Raw genomic sequence first — 18,847 nt, forward strand, 5'->3', positions numbered from 1 at the left:
CTCGTTCATAACGCCCTTAACGCAAAACCACTAGAATACACCCCTTTATTTATTTATTAATTTTATTATATTTAAAAAATATTTTGCATTAGTATGCGGGTCCCAAACTACGCATTCGTATTTTAAGCATGGTCATGTTATTGTCTTAAGGGCGAGAAGCTGTATGTTGGAAGGTGAGCGTTTCAGTTTATGTCCCAATAAGACCAGCTTTCTCCGAGCTGAAGTGCATATCTTAACGATGTGCGTAGACCAGGTTAAATTACCGTTCATGGTAAACCCAAGATATTTGACACTTTCAGTTTGAGAGAAAAGAATGCGGTTAATCGTGTACTTATATTCATATGGTTGCCTTTTGTTAGTAATGCGCTTGAATGGAGTTGAGCAGCGTTTATTTTTATGTCCCAACGGTCGCGCCAATTATTGGTTTCTTCAAGGCTGTCATTTAGAACTTGCTGATCGTTAACAAAATTAATAGAATGGACAACAAGGGAATAAAAAGATTTTGACACCTTCTTTAACACAGCTTATTAAATCATTAATATAAATCATGAAAACTTCCGGCCAAAGAACACTACCTTGCGGCACGCCAGAATTTACAGGGCAGTTTTTTCATGCCGAGCATACCCGCTTTGGGAGACTCGCAAAGATTGTTAAAAAAAAATAAAAGAAAAATTCAGCGTTCGCAGTAATTGTGGAAACCTTTGCTCTGAACGACGAAGAATCCAGCGTTAACCGTAATTGTGGGCACACTTGCTGTTTTTTTTTCGGCTGGCCGACAGTGCCGAAAGCTTGCATTCGAATAGCGCCTACAGTTCCGATATAAACTCAAGGTGTCGGCAGGTAAGAAGGTGGGGAAACGAGTTTGCTTCATGTAGGGCGCTGTTGTGGAATTATTTTTAAAACATTGGTAAATGGCAGCACGAAAAACTTATATAAAAAGCATATACCAGACAGGATAGCAATATTTTTACGGAAATGTTTGCGCTCTGTAGAGATTATATTCCTGACACCCATTCAAGCCCAATCGAGACGCCCGTTAACAAAAGCATTAGTTTCTCCCGAAAACTGATGCCATTTCCGGTTCAGGGGGGGCTTGCCGACCGCAACCGTTATCTGCTGCTTTGAGAAGGAAACAAGTAACGAGGGCGCTGCTTAAAGGAGCCATGAAGAGAAAACACAAGTTTGGTTCATTCGAAAGATTGCCTCGTTAGAACCATAACGACACCACTTATAACGCAAACTTCGCTCAAATAAGCTACATAATTAGGAAAAACGGGAATGGTCATGCGACCCACCAGCTCATTTCCCGCAACAGAACCTATGCCGTCACATGGGCTAAGCTCTGCGATTGGCGGAGGCTGGCAGAAGCAAACGCATGTTAGGCAGGGCTTACAGTTTGCATAGTGAGCTATATCCCCATGAAACATACTGCACATTCCTTTTATGACACTAAGAACGGTGGAGTAAACGGTTGAAGTTCCGAACGAATACGCAAGCGTGTGCACCAATGCGTACGAAACTATACCGCCGGCCGAGCTCGACATCTCGCCGTCGCGCAGACGAATTTTCGGGTTCGAGGCTCTTAGGGGCCAACGAACCGTCCCAGCACGCACAGCCGCGACCTTGCTTGGTATCTTAATCCCTTTACAGGAAGTTGGCGTCATATCTGTCATATCGCCAACCAGCAAAGGTAAAAATAGAAATGAGGGGAGTAAGGAACGGCAAGCAGCGACGAGACTGTGCCACTTATCGCAGAAGTTTCGGAATGGTGGTCGTGTCGGCTTGCTTTCGTTACGTGCTCGTTTTCAGTTTACAACCACTGAAAACTTCAGTTTGTTCGAGTACTTTAGAATGAAATTTCGTTGCTGCGTCCTGAAATGCCCCTGTAGTACGGGCAAACCGTCGAGGGAGTGCGGCATCCCCGCCGGTGAAGAGATCTCCTATCATGCGCTGCCCAACGACGAACCTCGGCGAAGCAAGTGGCTACGCTTTGTGAACTTTGCAAACGGAGGAGAAAGGGAGCTAAAGGAAGTACGAGTGTGCTCGCTTCATTTCCGACGAAGTGATTACGCCAGGGACCCTTATGTTAGCTCACTACTGGGACATGCTGGCGCTCGTCGCCGACTTCGTCAAATCGCTCTGACCTTGGGGGAAAAAAATACCGTACACACCGCGCATTGACGCTCGTATCTTTCTGATCGGAGCAGAGAGCTCGCGCGAACGGCTTTCCATACACGACACCAGCCAACTGGCATAAGCGATACCGCTACTGAATAAAAATACGGCACATACGTACCAGTCTGTATTCGTCCGTCGCGACGGGGGTGGCGAGGCAGCGGTGCCGACGGCTGGCCGTTCACCCGTTGAGGGTGTCGCGGAATGGTCACTTTCCGGCCCATCCATATATCCGACGACTCCTGCCGCTCGTGCACTTAAAAGCATTGAGCGTTCAAGCGGTGTCAGGTCGTTGAATGGAAGCCCGAGCTCCTCGGCGAGAGCTTCGTTGTCCGGTGGAGGCGATTCCATGACTAGAGCTGTGTGTGCACTAGGTGTTACTAGTATTTTTAAAATGGCCGCCGTCTCGGTTTCCGGTTCCTGTTTGATCCCCGCGTGTGGGTGCTATATGGAGTCGACATACTGAGTATCTGTTTCATGGACCGGCCCGTGTGACGCCAAATGCTCACGTGACCAAATGTGCAATTTTAGCGGGAGATTTAAAACTTTGGCTTAAATTGCCTTATTTCTCAGTGAATAAAGCATCATTCGATTCCGGGAAAGCGCTTGGGGTACTATGAAACACCTAATCTTTCGAATAAAACAAACTTTTGTTTTCTCTTCATGGCTCCTTTAAGCCCACCAGAAAGGCCCACCGAAACACGATATATCGATTGGGACCCCCAGAGGAAATTACCTCTCCTGGGCGATCGGCCGGTTGACTTGGGCACAGGGCGGAACGTGACTGGAATTGTTGTCTCTGCTAAGAGCGATAAACAAGGGTAAGAAAGACAAGATTTTTTCTATTGCTTATTGTTCATTGCCTGATCCACGGCCACCCAATGTGTATCCGAGGAGGCGCACGCCTGTGTTTACCAATTCTGTGGGCGTATCCTCCCTCGACGGAGGTGTAAGTAAAGCGGACATCGTTATCTGACCGGTTGGGCAACATAGGATGGACAGGAAGCCGCTATGGTGCGCTTGTGTGCGATATTTATGCGATGGCTAGGCGAATGACGCAGTCGGGCAGCCAGAATTAGGTTGCTCGATGTAGATGGTCCTGTGTCTTTTCCAACTAGCTGCCCAGATCTTTCTTCAGGAAGAAAAGTTGAGCCGAGAAAGGGTCGGAATGTTGCATGCCTCTGCGCAATGTGGCTACGCAAAATATGGTGTGCTTGTAGAATGCGGGAGCGCACACTTACACACCCGCGCGCGCGCACCCACAAACACACACGCAAGCCGTTGACGGACTGCTGGCGGCACAACAAAAGGTTGGTGGGAGCTGGTGGCCCCACTCGCGGGCGCAGCAGTCATCGGCCTACATTTTGCGTGACGGACCGACACACTCACTGATGACACTATGGCCGCTTCTACTCTATTGCTGCGCCTACAATACCAGTATATCTGTCTGGCGCACCGTCATCTCCAGGTCGTTCAGTTGGACAAAAATGTGTTTGCATTCACAACTGATAGGGATACGTAGGTGCCCTTGGAGAGTTTGGGGGGCACTGTGTGCGGGTGTGTTTTAGTTCGGCGGCATCATGAAAAGAAACCCTGACACACGTAGCGAACGACCTGCGAAACAGGACGCATTTCCGGGTATTGCTGCTTGTGCGAGTGTTATGTCCACACTGCCGTAACAGCCGTATTGATTCCAGATATGTACTTGAGTTGGAAGGCGCAGTTTTCAGTGATCAGTGGTGTAGTTGGATCAGTTTTTCCTGACGTCATCTTGCTTTCTTTTCATTTCAGCTCGCCTGCGTACCTTCAACACGCCTGCTCCAAACACTGCGGCGTATAAGCTGTGGTAAATAAAGCAGCGCTGCCGTGGCTTGCTGTGGCTGCCGCAGAGGTTCAACGGAAAAAGCTGCGTGACCAAAGGTAACGACTTTTTCATGCACCAAAATTATCATAAGTGGTTTTTAAACAGCAAGTAACGGCTTTGTCAATTTGCGTGCCCAACGTAACCTAGCCAGACCACCATTCTCTTAGTGTCTGGAACGGTACGGATCGCATACCAAAATTGAAACGACTACAAACGTTTCGGTCCTTTCTAAAGTTGAGAACATATCCGTACCAACTTTTGTTCAAGTCGTGCCAGAACTTTCTAGCTTACAATGCTCTGAAAGTGAGGCATCTTGTCAACGCCTGGGCGCTTTTCAGTCACTGGGTAACGCTTTTGTAAGTGTTTGTAAGCGTTTGTGGTCGCCCTTATGATAGCATCCGTCTGGCTTACCAGGTGCGCCGTGTTGCAGAACCTGCCGCCACTTTACAGATTTTGTTGCGTCGAATGGTGGTATCGAATGATGGTATCGAACGCGTCTGAAAGTGTTTGCTCGATACCTGCGGTGACATCGCTCACACGCTAACAAAAAATTTTATCTCCGTGAAACAAACTCTTCCAGCTACCAAGCTACCTTCAAACAAACAAACAAGCTACCTTCCAGGTGTCCTTAACGGCTTTGAAGTGGCCTGGACAGGCTTAATACGGGTGCTGTTACATCTCCTTTAGTGTTGAAGGTTCGCAAATTGTAAATGATTGTTCTTATATTGTTAATCGCGTGGGAACAGGTATTTCTGATACACATGGTAAGACAATTTTTTTTGTAAATAATTCGATATTAACAAATGCTCCTCAAGCATTTTAACATGTGCGCTGGCCGGCCTTAAAAACAAGTGGCGGGTTTCAACTAATCAGATAGGAGGGAAGGGGGGAATATTTAGGTATTTCCACGTACGCTACTACAGCAACAGCAGACAATACATCATTAGTTGTAACATAGGATGGAGCACTTGAGTAGTGTGTTATTTCAGTACACGCTTTTCCGCGGAGGAATGGTTGTTCTCTGGCCTGTTTTTTTCTGGCCACAATTACGATGCCGGCAAAAAATCGCCATCGTCTCGTGTTAGAAAAGAACAAAGCAACCCGATTACTATCAGTTAACTATACTTTTTTTATTTTTTTTCATCTTACTAATTTTACAAACTTAGCGCAGCCTGGTTAGCCAAACGCACTCACCTTGTATACTAATATTGTCACACACCAGCTGGTTTGGCGGAATCATTTTGTATATGTAGGACACACCGATCTGAGTATGTCCCGTGAGACGACATAGACAGCACTCTTTTACGCAACCGAGTGTCTTATTCATCCAGAACTCTTAGCTTAACCCCACGGCCTTCTCGTGTAATGGCTATGTTAATGAGAACAGTGTTAGTACTAATTTGCCCTTCATGAGTACAAGAAATCCACTTCCTGATACTTTCTATAAAAATTGCGGAAATTCACTTCAGAAAACTGATCGCAAACCGCGATGACGCACTAGCAAAACAAGTGTAAGATACTGCGCATGCTGGAGTCGCAGTCTTGGCATCCAAAACAGTACAAGAAATTCCGCGAAGGAAGCTATAGCCCCATTTCAAAGGATTCTTTTCGTGCCTTTAGAAATTTGCGCTACGTTTGTTTCTGTGGTATCACAGCTGGTATTTGTTTATTTTTTTCTATTTCTAGGCTGTATCGCTAAGGTTACAAATTGGTCTCCTTATTGTTCAAGTTTTCCGAATCGATGGTCGAACAAGCGTATGAAAGGTGGTTACAGGAATATTGCGCCGGAAATTTACATCGTGATAACGAACTTGAGGTTTGCAGGTTCCTGTTTTTCCACCTAGAAATGAGATTGGACTGTTTCGCGTACAATTCTGGGAAAGTAAGTTCGGTTTTAAAATGAGATGTGTTTCTTTTAACCCAGCTTTGACCGTTTTTTTTTTCGGGCTTCGTTCACCAGTTCAGTCAGTTAAAAGGTCATTTGTGTTTGCCGTTGTCCTGTCTCTATTTAGCCTTCAAAATTTCCCAGAAGCCGGGCTTAACATTTTTAGTCTGCAATGTCATTAGCTGAGAATGTCAGTTTTTTTTCCGGCTCCGTTCACCTGTTCAGTCAGTGAAAATGCCATTTGTGTTTGCTGTTGTCCTGTCTCTATTTAGCCTTCAAAATTTCCCAGAAGCCGGGCTTAACATTTTTTGTCTGCAATGTCATTAGCTGAGAATGCTTGTTATAGTTTTGGTTTAATTTATTTTATCACCCGCCCTAGGACTTCCGCTGCTTTCATTGCCGTCTCTGAAGCACCCAGACTTCGGAGTCGACTTATACAAATTCAACATAGGGCTGGCCGACCTGTAGTTCTCGTTCAAGGTTTTACCCCGTCAGCATTTTTTAAACAGCAATGGATTGTTTGGAGCAGTAAACGGATGACCTTTCGACCATGGAGTGAAAATAAATAAAAAAAAAGCCAGAAGGAGAATACAATGAAGAAATATCTACTGGTTATTAGAAAATACTAGCGACACAGGAAAAAGACCGCCGACATTAAGGGATCTTCCGACTTTTGGTGTTTAACTAAAAAAGCAATATTCTTTATGTATCCTCGTCGAGGAAAAATTTAAAATGTGATAGGCCCCTTGATCGTCAGCTGTCTTCTTTGTTTGCAGCCAACATTTCTTCTCTATTTTTGTGCTCTAGGTCGCCTCTTCTTGACGCCACCTTGAACGAGTTTTTGTTACATACTTCAGTAACAACTAATTCAAAGTATATTTTAACAGGCTGGTGCTCTCTGTTGGGTACATTTGCTTTGCCTAAAAAAGCCAAGTTGTTCTTTTCGCTGAGTCCTATTCATGTTAAGAGCCATTTCGTCAGTGGTAGAAGATGGAAAAAGTCTTGCTTAATTACAATTACAATTTGAGTCCGTGCACTTGTTATGGTCGCAAAGTTTCTGTTAGGGCACCTGAAAACGGCGTCAAAAAAAACAAGGGCGATGCCAAAAGGGCGGTGAAAAAACAAAAAATAAAGTCAAAATAAACAAGGCAAATGGGTGCTTAGTGAGATTTCCTTCGCAATAAAAACAAGAGATGTGCGCCAGCATCAACGGCAGAAAACCCCGGGAATGCGCCTATGCGTCGACTTACTGTTGGGCCATTTAGGGCCAGTTGCGGCAAGGATGGAAGAAAGGGGGTGCAAGAAAGCACTGTTACTTTGAATCTCGGCAGGGTAAAAACTAGAAAGGGTACTCCTGAACACATAGGAAGAAAAGAAAATGCGGGATACTACAATCAACCCGCTGTCGGGAGGTTTCACCGGATCCTGAAAGTAGTGGGAGATCCCACACGTAACAATTAACCGAAGCGGCTGAAATGGCGGTACAAAGCAACCTTCATTAGGCGAGATTGAAAGGAAAGGAAAGCTCGCTGTAAAATACACTACAACGAAGAATGCGGGCCTTTTATTTACTCAGACAGCTATTAGCGGAACGACCTCTTCCCGCGCGCGAGCATTCCCCGCATTCTCTGCGAGTAACGGCGAATCTCCGACCTATGCGAGAGGGTGCTTTATTTAAGTACGCGCTGAACTAGATACACAACTTCCTGTGCGAGATAGAATAAGCTGACTTCGTCGTAAATACTCATTTTACCGCGTGGTCACGAAGACTTACGAGCGTTAGGTGCCTACAACGCTGTTAAAAATTTCAGCCGCTGAAATGTCGCTTGCTTGTCCCAGAGCACGATGCGCGTCCTTGGACTGGGCGTTGGGGTTACTACTCGCGTTAATGGCCGGGGCAAGCGTGCGGGACGTGCTTATATATAGTTTCACCGAAATGCATTGTAAGAAGTGTTAAGGGGTCGAAGTGAAGCAGTTGAATGTCCCCCTGAACTGTGGCGCCACTTGTAACGGAGATAGATCATGGCTAGTAAGGCGAGCATTGTTAGTGATAAAGTCTTCCCTCACTTCTTTTAACCCGACCTTCAGGCTAACGCACGTTTCGCCGAAACAGGAGACCTCGAAATATCTTGTGAAAATATGAAGGGCTCGTGCCACTAAATAAAAGATGCTGGGTTGTTGGAACTGGCAAACACGCTCGTTGAAAATAGTGGTCGCCCTAATGGGTAATGATATGACACATCGATGCTGTGCAATTTTGTTGCGCACTGGAAATATTTTCCTTTAAAACTTGACATAATCTAACCATAATTGTATTCGATTAAAGACACGCGCGTCATTTTATTTACGTGTTCTTGTTTTTTATACTAAAAAAACAGGTGACTCGCCTAACCCTCGCGCTTACGCTCGCACCGCTAGTGCTAACGCTCACTAAAGCGTTAACAAAGTGCATATTTTTCTGTTAAGTTAGCACGTGGCATGTGGTTTTCGCGTAACTAGTACTATAGTATAAGCGATGCCGTAATAGAGGTCATCTTCGGCTATATGTTAGTGACGTCACACTCCAAGACCTAATTGGGAAGCTAGCCATTCTGCGGTGATCCTCGGCAAGTAAGGCGACAACCCTTTCCGAACCCACCGACCAATCAGCATTGAACGTACTTTCTAGGATTATCTCTCCTTTTTTTTCGGTTAGCATCTTTACGCAACGAACCCACGAGTATCCAACAAACCAGTGGCGTACGCATCCCTCTTCGAGAGTGTAGGCCGCTGGTTGGTTGATTACTCGCTGAATTTTTTTCTACCCGTCCTTAAATAGTGTAGACAGCAACGTTCTTACAACGAAAGAAAGAAGCTGGCCCACCAATCTATAAAAAGTAGTCGTTATACTGCAGGAAAAACAAATTAGCATGAAAGTCAGAGCCCTATAGGCCCCCTTAGTTACAAATGAGAGATGCAAGCAGTCAGTTCAACGAGAAATATTTTAAAACTAATTGTATTCGTCATTAGGCGCTGGAACCGTTCGACGTGGATCTTTATTGTGCGCGTGCCTACAGGGTCAAAGTCCTCGGTTCGTTAGGGCTGCTCAAGAGTGTCACGCGCACGGTGTTTTGCAAGTTTTAGGGCGCAGCGCTCTGGCAGCTGTTACCTGGGCTTGGCGTCGTAGGCGCACTCGTAACCGAGTGACCGAACGCTGCCGTGAAGGGAGAAAGAAAACCGAGAGGAGCGTCTGTCGAAGGGTGAGGAGGAGGGCGACATGCGCGGATATGGCGTCATCTCTCTCAGAGCCTCCTCCTCACTCTGGTTTCATGCGTCGCCGCACAAAGAGCGCCCTCCTGTCCTCTTCCTCCTCAAACGCTGTTTCATTCGCCGCTAGTAGAGCGGGAGGTTGAAATCAGATTTGCAACAACACGCTCTGCTTCCCTTGCGTGGCTAATCCGAAGCACGTGACATTTGCGCGGCAGGTTCAAACATGATTTACAACAACATGCTGGCCGGCGGCGGTGACGCGCTGAGAGATACCAGCCGAGTAGCGCGCGCCGCCATGTTTTCGCTGATCGTGCGATCACTTCCTTAGACGCAGCAGATATGCACCGCGAGTGAGAAGACTGCAGCTCTTCCAGCGCACAAATTTCGTATTAGGGAATGTCGTAATCGTCAGTGCATTTTTAAAATATGAAAAAAAACGAAAGCTTACGATATTTTTTAAAAGTAATAACCGACCATTTAAAAACGCTGAAAGAGAAAATATGAGAGGGAAAGTGAACGTGAGTACTTAGTCTTGCCTTTTGCGAAGGCACTAGGAAAAAATAGTTAACTTTTGAGTGGTTTCCTAATTAAGGCATAGTCCGGAACTCAGGCGTTGACGAAGAAACTGATTAGTATGGTGAAAACATTGAAGTTCTGGCTGGGCGCTGTGGTGCGTTGCGTTGAAATTAGTCGTCCTTTCAGTAAAGACGGTGTACTAGGGTTAGAAATACAAAAGATAAACTTACATTGGTTTTGTTTTGTATATACTTGCCTTTTATGTGCGGAGTACCTTATGACCGCACAATGTCCGTCCACGTCTGTGCGAATAGCAATTACAATCGCAAAAAAATCACACATGCACCGGCAGGATACGAGCCTGTGTCTGATAGACCAGACAGAGTTAGTGTCAGTCATCCTACCCATTGGGCTACGACCCAGAGTAAGGACGCGAGAGTCAAAGGGCTTACTCCCGCGCCTGTAATGGTGCGGAGTACCTTTGGACCTCCCAATGTCCGTCCGCGTCCGTCCGTGCGCACACCACCATCAAGCGAAAATTAGGCGATATTCAATTTGAGCCGTGAGTTGCGGTTTTTTTTAGGGAATAATCAAGGTGCAACTCATGGGTCGAATTGAATGACGGTCGGAGCGCAAATCGGATGTCACTCGGGGCGCAACTTGGATGTAATTTCGAGACCCGTACTCCGCACCCTGGCCATCATCCCATCCTTTTCCATCCCTTCCTTTTTTTTCAACGGGCATCCCTCTCGCATTTTTGGTGCCCTTAATTTGTCTTCCTCTTCTTCACAAGCCCTATTCTTTCTTGCTCCTTGGATATTTCCACTCTACGTAAATGACGTCTTTCCGGGAAAAATGTTTCCCTTTTTCATCGCGTCAGTGACGGGACAGTCTCTGCGCCACAAGATGATGACGTCTTGTCTCTGAAATGCGTTCTTATTTGCGGTAGTTCCAGTGTGCCGCTCGCCACTACCAGCGGCTCGTACCTGAAACATCATTTTTTTCATTCTGAGCATCACCGTCCTTATTTGACGGAGGCTTAAGGTTCACGTTTTTCTTATGTGTCGTCCTTGGTTGTTTATCTGAATATACAGGACAGAAATCAAAGTAAGGCTCGTTGAGAGAGAGAGAGAGAGAGAGAGAGAGAGAGAGAGAGAGAGAGAGAGAGAGAGAGAGAGAGAGAGAGAGAGAGAGAGAGAGAGAGAACAACTTTAATGAAAACCGGTATGCTTACAAATATTGTTAGGAAGGAGAGCAACATTTGCAAATTTTGATCTGAGGGAAATGCTTATTCTGGGTCGACAAAAACAACAACAAAAAAAACGGGTATTACTCACCAATCCTTCTTGGAGAATAGTTCCATTTCAGTCGCACACCGATTTGCGCTCTTACATTGAAGGAGATATGGATGAGTGCGGATTTATTGCTAGGAGGGCTATGCTGCACTGGTCAAGTCTGAAAAATGTTTCGTTGGGATTTATTCGGCCTGTCAACTTTACCCAAGAAACGAAGCTGTAGATATTTTTCATTCGTATCGCCTTACAACGGCGTCCTGGTGTTCGTTTTCTTGGGATCATTGGCTGGCTTCTGTAGTGTGGTCCATGTCTTGTTATCGTACCTACGGCTTTGCGGGAAATAAATCCGCGCCTGAATATAACGTCTATGTTCAGCTTTGTATAGAAGCTCAATGCTTGTTTTAGGGCTTGCTTCCAGAGTAACTTTCGTTGCGATAAGGCAAACATTGTGCGGGAAGCTCGTAGTGTTGGTTATCTTTCCGCCGTTCTATGCCGCGTACACTGTTGGATGTCCAGATACGGAAACGGAATCTTTGTGCTCGCGCGGGAAAGTCAGAGAGGGGAAAAAGGAGATTTTGATGCTCCTTTCCTGCCGAAAACAATCAAGGATGTGTAATAACATTTGTGTTATCTTTCCATTGTTCATACAGAAGTTCTGGTCTGATGCATCAATTGGGTTCTAATGACACTTTTAGAATTACGTATCCGCAGCGGGAGCGTAGTTTCGGTGATGAACAAAAGAAAGTAAATATTACTTTAAACGTTCCTCACTCATCTCTCTGGTCATGTCTGTCATTAGCAGTCGGTGGTGTTATAAATTGCAATATAAGAGCATTTTGTGTGGATATTTAGATCTCCAATGAATGTACACACACGAACAATCACTTCGCAGCAACCCCCATACGCTTATCTCTCGAGAGAGGGGACCATTATTCTCCTCAAAGGATTGCAGAAGAAAAAATGGACGTACAAAAACGGTTCGGTGACCATTTATCAGGACATGGAGGCGTAAACGAGGGGGCTTGCAAGTTCTGGGGTGTTAAGTAGTCGCAAAATTGTTCGTCAAAGAGAGGATGCCAGTCAGGAACAATCGCACACACACTTCTCAAGATATATTCAATGAGGACCTACAAAGGAATACAATGAATGGGTCTGCACGGTTATAGGCGCAGTGGAGTGTCATTGGAGGAGATATCCAGGAATGACCACCAGATATCTGTGATGGTGGTGTTGATGATTACTACGATGGCAGTTATATGTTGAAAGCTAAAACGAGAGAAGAAAAACTGATTCAGGCAACATTTTCATCCCGGTGAAAAACATTGGCGGGTTTTGCACGACTTGCTCAGAATATTACCTTAATTAACGAGCATTAAATCGATGCTTGTTACCTGAATTCCGTTGGCAATAATCAGAATTTAACTGTACAATCGAGCTGCCATTGTATAGTGTCTTCTCCACAGTAAGGGTATATGTGTGGTGGTACACCCTTTACAGGAGAACTTCCTATTGCTGAGTGTTAGACATCAACGCGTCGCAGGATGTCGCCGTCACGGTGCGAAAAAAGGCGCCAACGTCCCTGTCTCTTATTGTTCACGGATCTAACTGCTACGATCGTGCGCCCAAATGGTGGCCATCGTCGATTTAATATCGCTTGGCCAGAGATCAATGCACAACTGTGTTTTCTTGTTCTCTCAATCTCCTTTAGCCTGATTAGCTGACGACTAGCTGGTCCAGTATCTGATTGTATTGATTCTACTTATTAGAACTGTATCGCTGAAGGGAACTCTTTTATCGATGCATCATAGCAACGACATATGGGTGTCAACTCAAGCACGTAAATTAAAAAGACGAAAACGAGCACCAACGTGAAGGACACGGACAGAAAGAACAGGCGAAAGAGGGCATGCTCCATGCTTTTTTATCACTCTCGTCTTTCGCGCCCCTGTTAATCTTTAACTACTCCTTGTGAGCGCAATATGTCACCGCGTGAGCGCACCCAAGTAGGGTGCGCTCACGCCGGGGAAGAGCTTTGTGCACGTTCTGATTCAGTCTGGCGTCCGAGTGAGACGAAGAGGAGCAGACTTTGAATTCAGATGACGCAACTTTGAGTGCGTATTCATCTGCGTGAATGCAGAATTGATGCAGCCGGTCGTAGAAGGCCCCGTGGACGATCTAGTATAACAGCAAAAAGATAATTTCAGTGGTGCCACGCCAAATATATATATATATATATATATATATATATATATATATATATATATATATATATATATATATATACATATATATCCGACGAGGTCTTCTTGCCTGCCAATTCTTATTTCTGTCTTATTTTCAACGAGCCCCTCATTTCCTATTCTGATTTGCTACATGCATAGCGAGGGCTTCTGTTCTGGCAGTCTTGGTGCCATAGGGAGCCTTAAGAGGGTTTAACGCTGGTCGACCACTCTCGGCATGTCGTAGACGCTCGAGTCACGGCCCGGGGGTAAAAAAAAGGTCCCCTTCACCCCGAGTAGTCCAAGTGGCGCAGGCTACCACCCCCAAGCGCAGGAAACAAAAAACACCTGAACATAAATACCCTAGAAAGTGGAGGCTAAAGTAGCCCCGCCGGTAGCGTAGTGGCTATCGCACCAGACCGGTATTCTGGAGGCCGTGGGTTCGGATCCCACCTGGCGGGCATTTTTTCTCCACTTTCTTATTTTCCAAATTATTTATCTTGAGCTACTACATCCTCCCATTTGCTTTCCGAGGTCTTCTTGACTGCCAATTCTTATTTTTGTCTTATTTTCAACGAGCCCCTCATTTTCTATTCTGATTCGCTACATGCATAGCGAGGGCCTCTGTTCTGGCAGTCTTGGTGCCATAGGGAGCTTAAGAGGGTTCAACGCTGGTCGACCACTCTCGGCATGTCGTAGACGCTCGAGTCATGGCCCGGGGGTTAAAAAGAAGGTCCCCTTCACCCCGAGTAGTCCGAGTGGCGCTGGCTACCACCCCAAGCGCAGGAAACAAAAAACACCTGAACATAAGTACCCTAGAAAGTGGAGGCTAAAGTACCCCGCCGGTAGCGTAGTGTCTATCGCACCAGACCGGTAATCTGGAGGTCGTGGGTTCGGATCCCACCTGGCGGGCATATTTTCTCCACTTTTTTATTTTCCAAATTTTTTATCTTGAGCTACTACATCCTCCCCTTTGCTTTCCGAGGTCTTCTTGACTGCCAATTCGTATTTCTGTCTTATTTTCAACGAGCGCCTCATTTACTATTCTGATTCAGTACATATATATATATATATATATATATATATATATATATATATATATATATATATATATATATATATATATATATATATATATATATATATATGTAGCGAATCAGAAAAATTCTTTATCTTGACGTACTACATCCTCCCCTTTGCTTTCCGAGGTTGTCTTGACTGCCAATTCTTATTTCTGTCTTATTTTCAACGAGCCACTCATTTCCTATTCTGATTCGCTACATGCATAGCGAGGGCCTCTCTTCTGGCAGTCTTGGTGCCAAGGTTAGCTTAAGAGGGTTCAACGCTGGTCGACCACTCTCGACATGTCGTAGACGCTCGAGTCACGGCCCGGGGGTTAAAAAGAAGGTCCCCTTCACCCCGAGTAGTCCGAGTGGCGCTGGCTACCACCCCCAAGCGCAGGAAACAAAAACACGTGAACATAAATACCCCAGAAAGTGGAGGATAAAGTAGCCCCGCCGGTAGCGTAGTGGTTATCGCACCAGACCGGTATTCTGGAGGTCGTGGGTTCGGATCCCACCTGGCGGGCATTTTTTCTCCACTTTCTTATTTTCCAAATTCTTTATCTTGACGTACTACATCCTCCCCTTTGCTTTCCGAGGTTGTCTTGACTGCCAATTCTTATTTCTATATATATATAATATATAAATAAGAGCTTCCGTCAAGGTTTTCTAGAGGTTTTCCTGACTGCCAACTCTTATTTCTGTGTTATGTTCAACGAGCCCCTCATTTCCTATTCTGATTCGCTATATATATAAATATATATATCTGTATATATATACAGAAATAAGGGTATGCAGTAAAGAAAGCCAAAGAAAAGCAACGGCGAGAATTTGGTAGGCCAATTTGTTATCCTGGGAACAGATACAGATTTTTGAAAGAAACAAAGAAAGTGGCGAAAAACATGCGCGTCATGTGTGATCCGAGCCCACGACCCCCAGAATACGCGTCTGGTGCGATGACCACTACGCTACCGGCGGGGCTGTGCTGCCCTCCGCTTTCTACGTTCAGGTAATTTGTTTCCTGCGCTTTGGGGTGGCAGCCAGCACTACCCCGACTACTCGGGGTGAAGAGGACCTTCTTTTCAACTCCCGGGCCGTGAATCGAGCGTCTACGACATGTCGAGAGCAGTCGACCAGCGTTGAACCCCCATAAGACATCTGTGGCACCAAGACTGCTAGAACAGAGACCCTCGCTATGAATGTAGCGAATCAGTAGGGGAAGTGAGGGGCTCGTAGAAGTAATACCGAAATAAGGGTAGGCAGTCAAGAAAGTCAAAGAACGTAACGGGGAGAATGTCGTAGGTCATTGTATTATTCTTGAAACAGATACAGATACAGAAACAGTAACAGATACAGGCATACTGGCACTGCAAACTTACGGGTAATTTCCGCAAGTTGTAATTATATTCGAAGACATTGTAGGGCTGGCTTTTCTGCATCGCTTTTGGTGTATCTCTTTCCGTGGAGTTGTGGCGGCTCGCATTTGCTGGACGTACAGAGGCCCTGTAATATTCAGGCGGGGCTTGAGCTTTCCGTTCACGCACTCTCTCAAGGCCGTTATTTCCAGCGGGAAATCAGACTGTTTTTGAGTCTATATGTGGACGATGCGATAAATTTGAAACTTTGTGCCTACTTATATCAAAATACCACTCGAATGGGCTACGATTGGGTGACTAATCATAAATTCCTATTATCACCATCCTTTCGTTGTGGTACTGATGCCCATTTGAACTATTCGAAGAGGCTCGCGGTGACGCACACTGAAAGGTTTTCTGAGTGCTTAGCAACTGAAAACCAACACGTGTTCACAGTTACGTTCCTGTTCGCAGCAATGCGGTGATACATGGCCAGCGAAGATCCACTACTGCTCTGCTGTACTCTCGAATGTTCTCATCGACGCACTCGCGATCCCTAACAATAGGACGAAGCCACGATTATTCGACCGAGTCGTTCTGAACGCGTGGCGGTCTATTCTCTTAGGTACCGCTGGCTGAAAGGATTACGGAAGGGTTTCGTGTTTGCGCGCTGCCCATGCTCTGCTATTGAGTGTTCCGAGTCGTGCGAAGAACCGTCCCCCGGAGAAAATCTGTGGCTGGAAGATGCAGAAGCGATAGCGGAACTCCAGGGAGATAGTTTGGTGTTATCGATTACGGTACCGCACTGCGTGTGTTGCCCAACATCAATCGATAACTTGGCGCCCTAACACTGATTGCATAGACTGTGGTATTGGAGCTGACTCGACAAAGATCCTAGCAGCAACGCTTTGATCTCTGCTTCGCAGAACGTCGTTGTTCAACCTCGAAATTGCGAAGAGCCTTTTCAATCTGCCAAATACATCTGAAAATACGTGCACGGAACGATGTACGCAACGCTATTAGTTTACGAAGTCATGCTTCTGAAAGACGAAGGAAGTGTACTATAGCACAAGGTGTTTAACGGTTCCTTTCCTTGTCACCACTAGTTTCCCAAGTTCATTACAGAGTGTCAGGCATGGGGTGAAACAGTTTTGCATCGCTTGTGTACTGAGCAACCCTGTCGTAATGGGGTTCCTGTTGCGTAGATTTTATTGTTGTGATCATTGTTTTGCTGCTTGTCCTATCTGTTTCCTCCTCTCTGTGTTATCAGCAGACGGATTCAGCGCTCAATTTCAATCTCTCCCTCCTTGTGAGGAACAAGAACATGAAACCAGACCATGGTTTAAAGCGGAAGCTTTCTAAGTGAGACCGGTGTTATTCTGTAAAAAAAATATATCCTTTAACCCGTAGACCTATCTGTCGACTGAAAATGTCTGATAAGATCTGTGGACGCACGGCGCGTGCGTGAAACCGGGCTTCCTTTGCGTCAAAACAATTAGTTGAAAAAAGAACGGTTCTAAATAAGAGAATACACGCGTCGATCGTGAAAAACGAGTACAATAGTATACCTTTATCTCATAAAAAAAAAGACACCACCTTCCCGCGAGGGAACCCTGAGTTGATGCGAAGCATCTCGGAGGTTCCGAAACGTTCACGAGATTGGGTATCCAAATAACGGAAAATGACGGAACTCCGGACAGCGCAGCGTGACTCAACCGAAGCAGCAACTGAGGGAGCGGCGCTGACCGGGTTTATTTATATAGAGCAGATGGAGTGGAGAGGAGGAGATGAGAGAGGAGACGCGCATGCGCGCTTATCGCGCAGCTGCGGTGATGAGTAGCGCGCGCGCTATCGCACAGCTGGCGTGGAGAGGGAGAGAGGAGGAGCAGCGCGCGCGCTATCGTACAGCTGGCGTGGAGAGAGAAAGAGGAGAAGCGTGCGCGCTATTGCACAGCTGGTGGGGAGATGGGAAGAGGTGTGGACGGACGACGGAAGTACGTCAGAGCCGAGAGGAAGAGATGCTTTGCATCTAAAACGTATCGGTGCACATTTAAACCATTCGCGGAGGCGCTTATTTGTTGCACAAAAAATGGTCGCTTGGGTTTGTTCTTCTTTTGCCATTTGTGTTTTGAGAACGATTAGACGCAGTTGCAGTGAAGGTTGAACGTTTTGTAGCTTTCGCACTTCTCTCAAATTTCGTTAGTGTTTAAAAAATCGGGATAGCGAAGCCACATTAGCCCGCTGCTTCTGTGCGTGTGTTCTGCGCTTTTATTGCCTGGTGTAAGATAACAAAATTAAGGCATGCAGAAGCATGCCCAATTGGCCACATTGTTGTTTTTGTCAACTTCAATACACGGACACACACACAGACACACAAAAAACTCAGACATTTGTGTTTCACCCGTCCGCCAAACAGAAAACATAAAATTTACCCGAATTCTTTGTTCCAATCGAGCCATCGGTAGCATTGCCTCCCAGTGTTAGCAGGCACAATAAAACGACCGAAGCGCACTCGGAGCTAATGCTACAACTCTACGACACAATTGATACTTGGTCAGAAGTTTGTCAAATGTACGCAGCCTCCATTTGTCTACTTCTTTAAAACAACAAATGGTGATTATTGACAATTAGAGCGTAAATCTTTCATTTTACACATTTACTTACATAAGGAAGATGCAGATCAAGTTTTTTTTTTGATAAAATTGTTTCGTTGGAACCAAAAGTATGCTTAAGAAAATCAGTATTTTTTTGGTCCAAACTACGCAGCCTTCCAGTAAAGCAAGTAACATGAACGAAATAAATGACTGACCTCAGACTTTGAACGACGGGGAAATAACAACACTACTGATAATTGAGTTCCTCTTCTGCTAGGTTCTTATTGCTTAGGTTATTGAAAGCTATCAGACTTTAGAGTCTCCTTAGTTGCCGCGGCTTTGATTTCACAATTTCCTCGCTTCCAAATTTGCTCGGTCCGATTATCTCGCAGAGGCATCAGTCCTCTCAGACTTTGTACTCGTCATTTGCGGGTTATAAGCGGCTTAAGTGCGCCTAATTAACGACTGCGAACGGACGTTGCTATACAAGGGTAAAATTAAGATGTTGAATATTTGGACAGCTTAACACACAATGGTTTGTCTTAAGCGCTTCCACTCCGTACCGGAGTGGATATTTAGGCAGAAGAAATAAAAAAAAGCCTTGAGTCAAAAAAAGACACACCTAATAAGTCTT

At 45.5% G+C, this 18,847-nt stretch overlaps 1 protein-coding gene across 1 annotated transcript in view; it reads left to right on the forward strand.

The window, feature by feature from the left end:
- The first annotated feature begins 3,970 nt into the window (after positions 1-3,970).
- Positions 3,971-18,847, forward strand: part of LOC144159189 (trissin receptor-like) — a 43,749-nt gene continuing 28,872 nt past the window's right edge. Inside the window, exon 1 of the mRNA XM_077690519.1 lies at positions 3,971-4,095. The gene's annotated coding sequence lies outside the window, so the exon portion shown is untranslated. The remainder of the gene's footprint in view (positions 4,096-18,847) is intronic.

The sequence above is a fragment of the Haemaphysalis longicornis genome, unplaced genomic scaffold, assembly GCF_048455015.1.
Source record: "Haemaphysalis longicornis isolate Haplotype H1 unplaced genomic scaffold, Haemaphysalis longicornis Haplotype H1 scaffold_10, whole genome shotgun sequence".
Taxonomy (NCBI): domain Eukaryota; kingdom Metazoa; phylum Arthropoda; class Arachnida; order Ixodida; family Ixodidae; genus Haemaphysalis; species Haemaphysalis longicornis.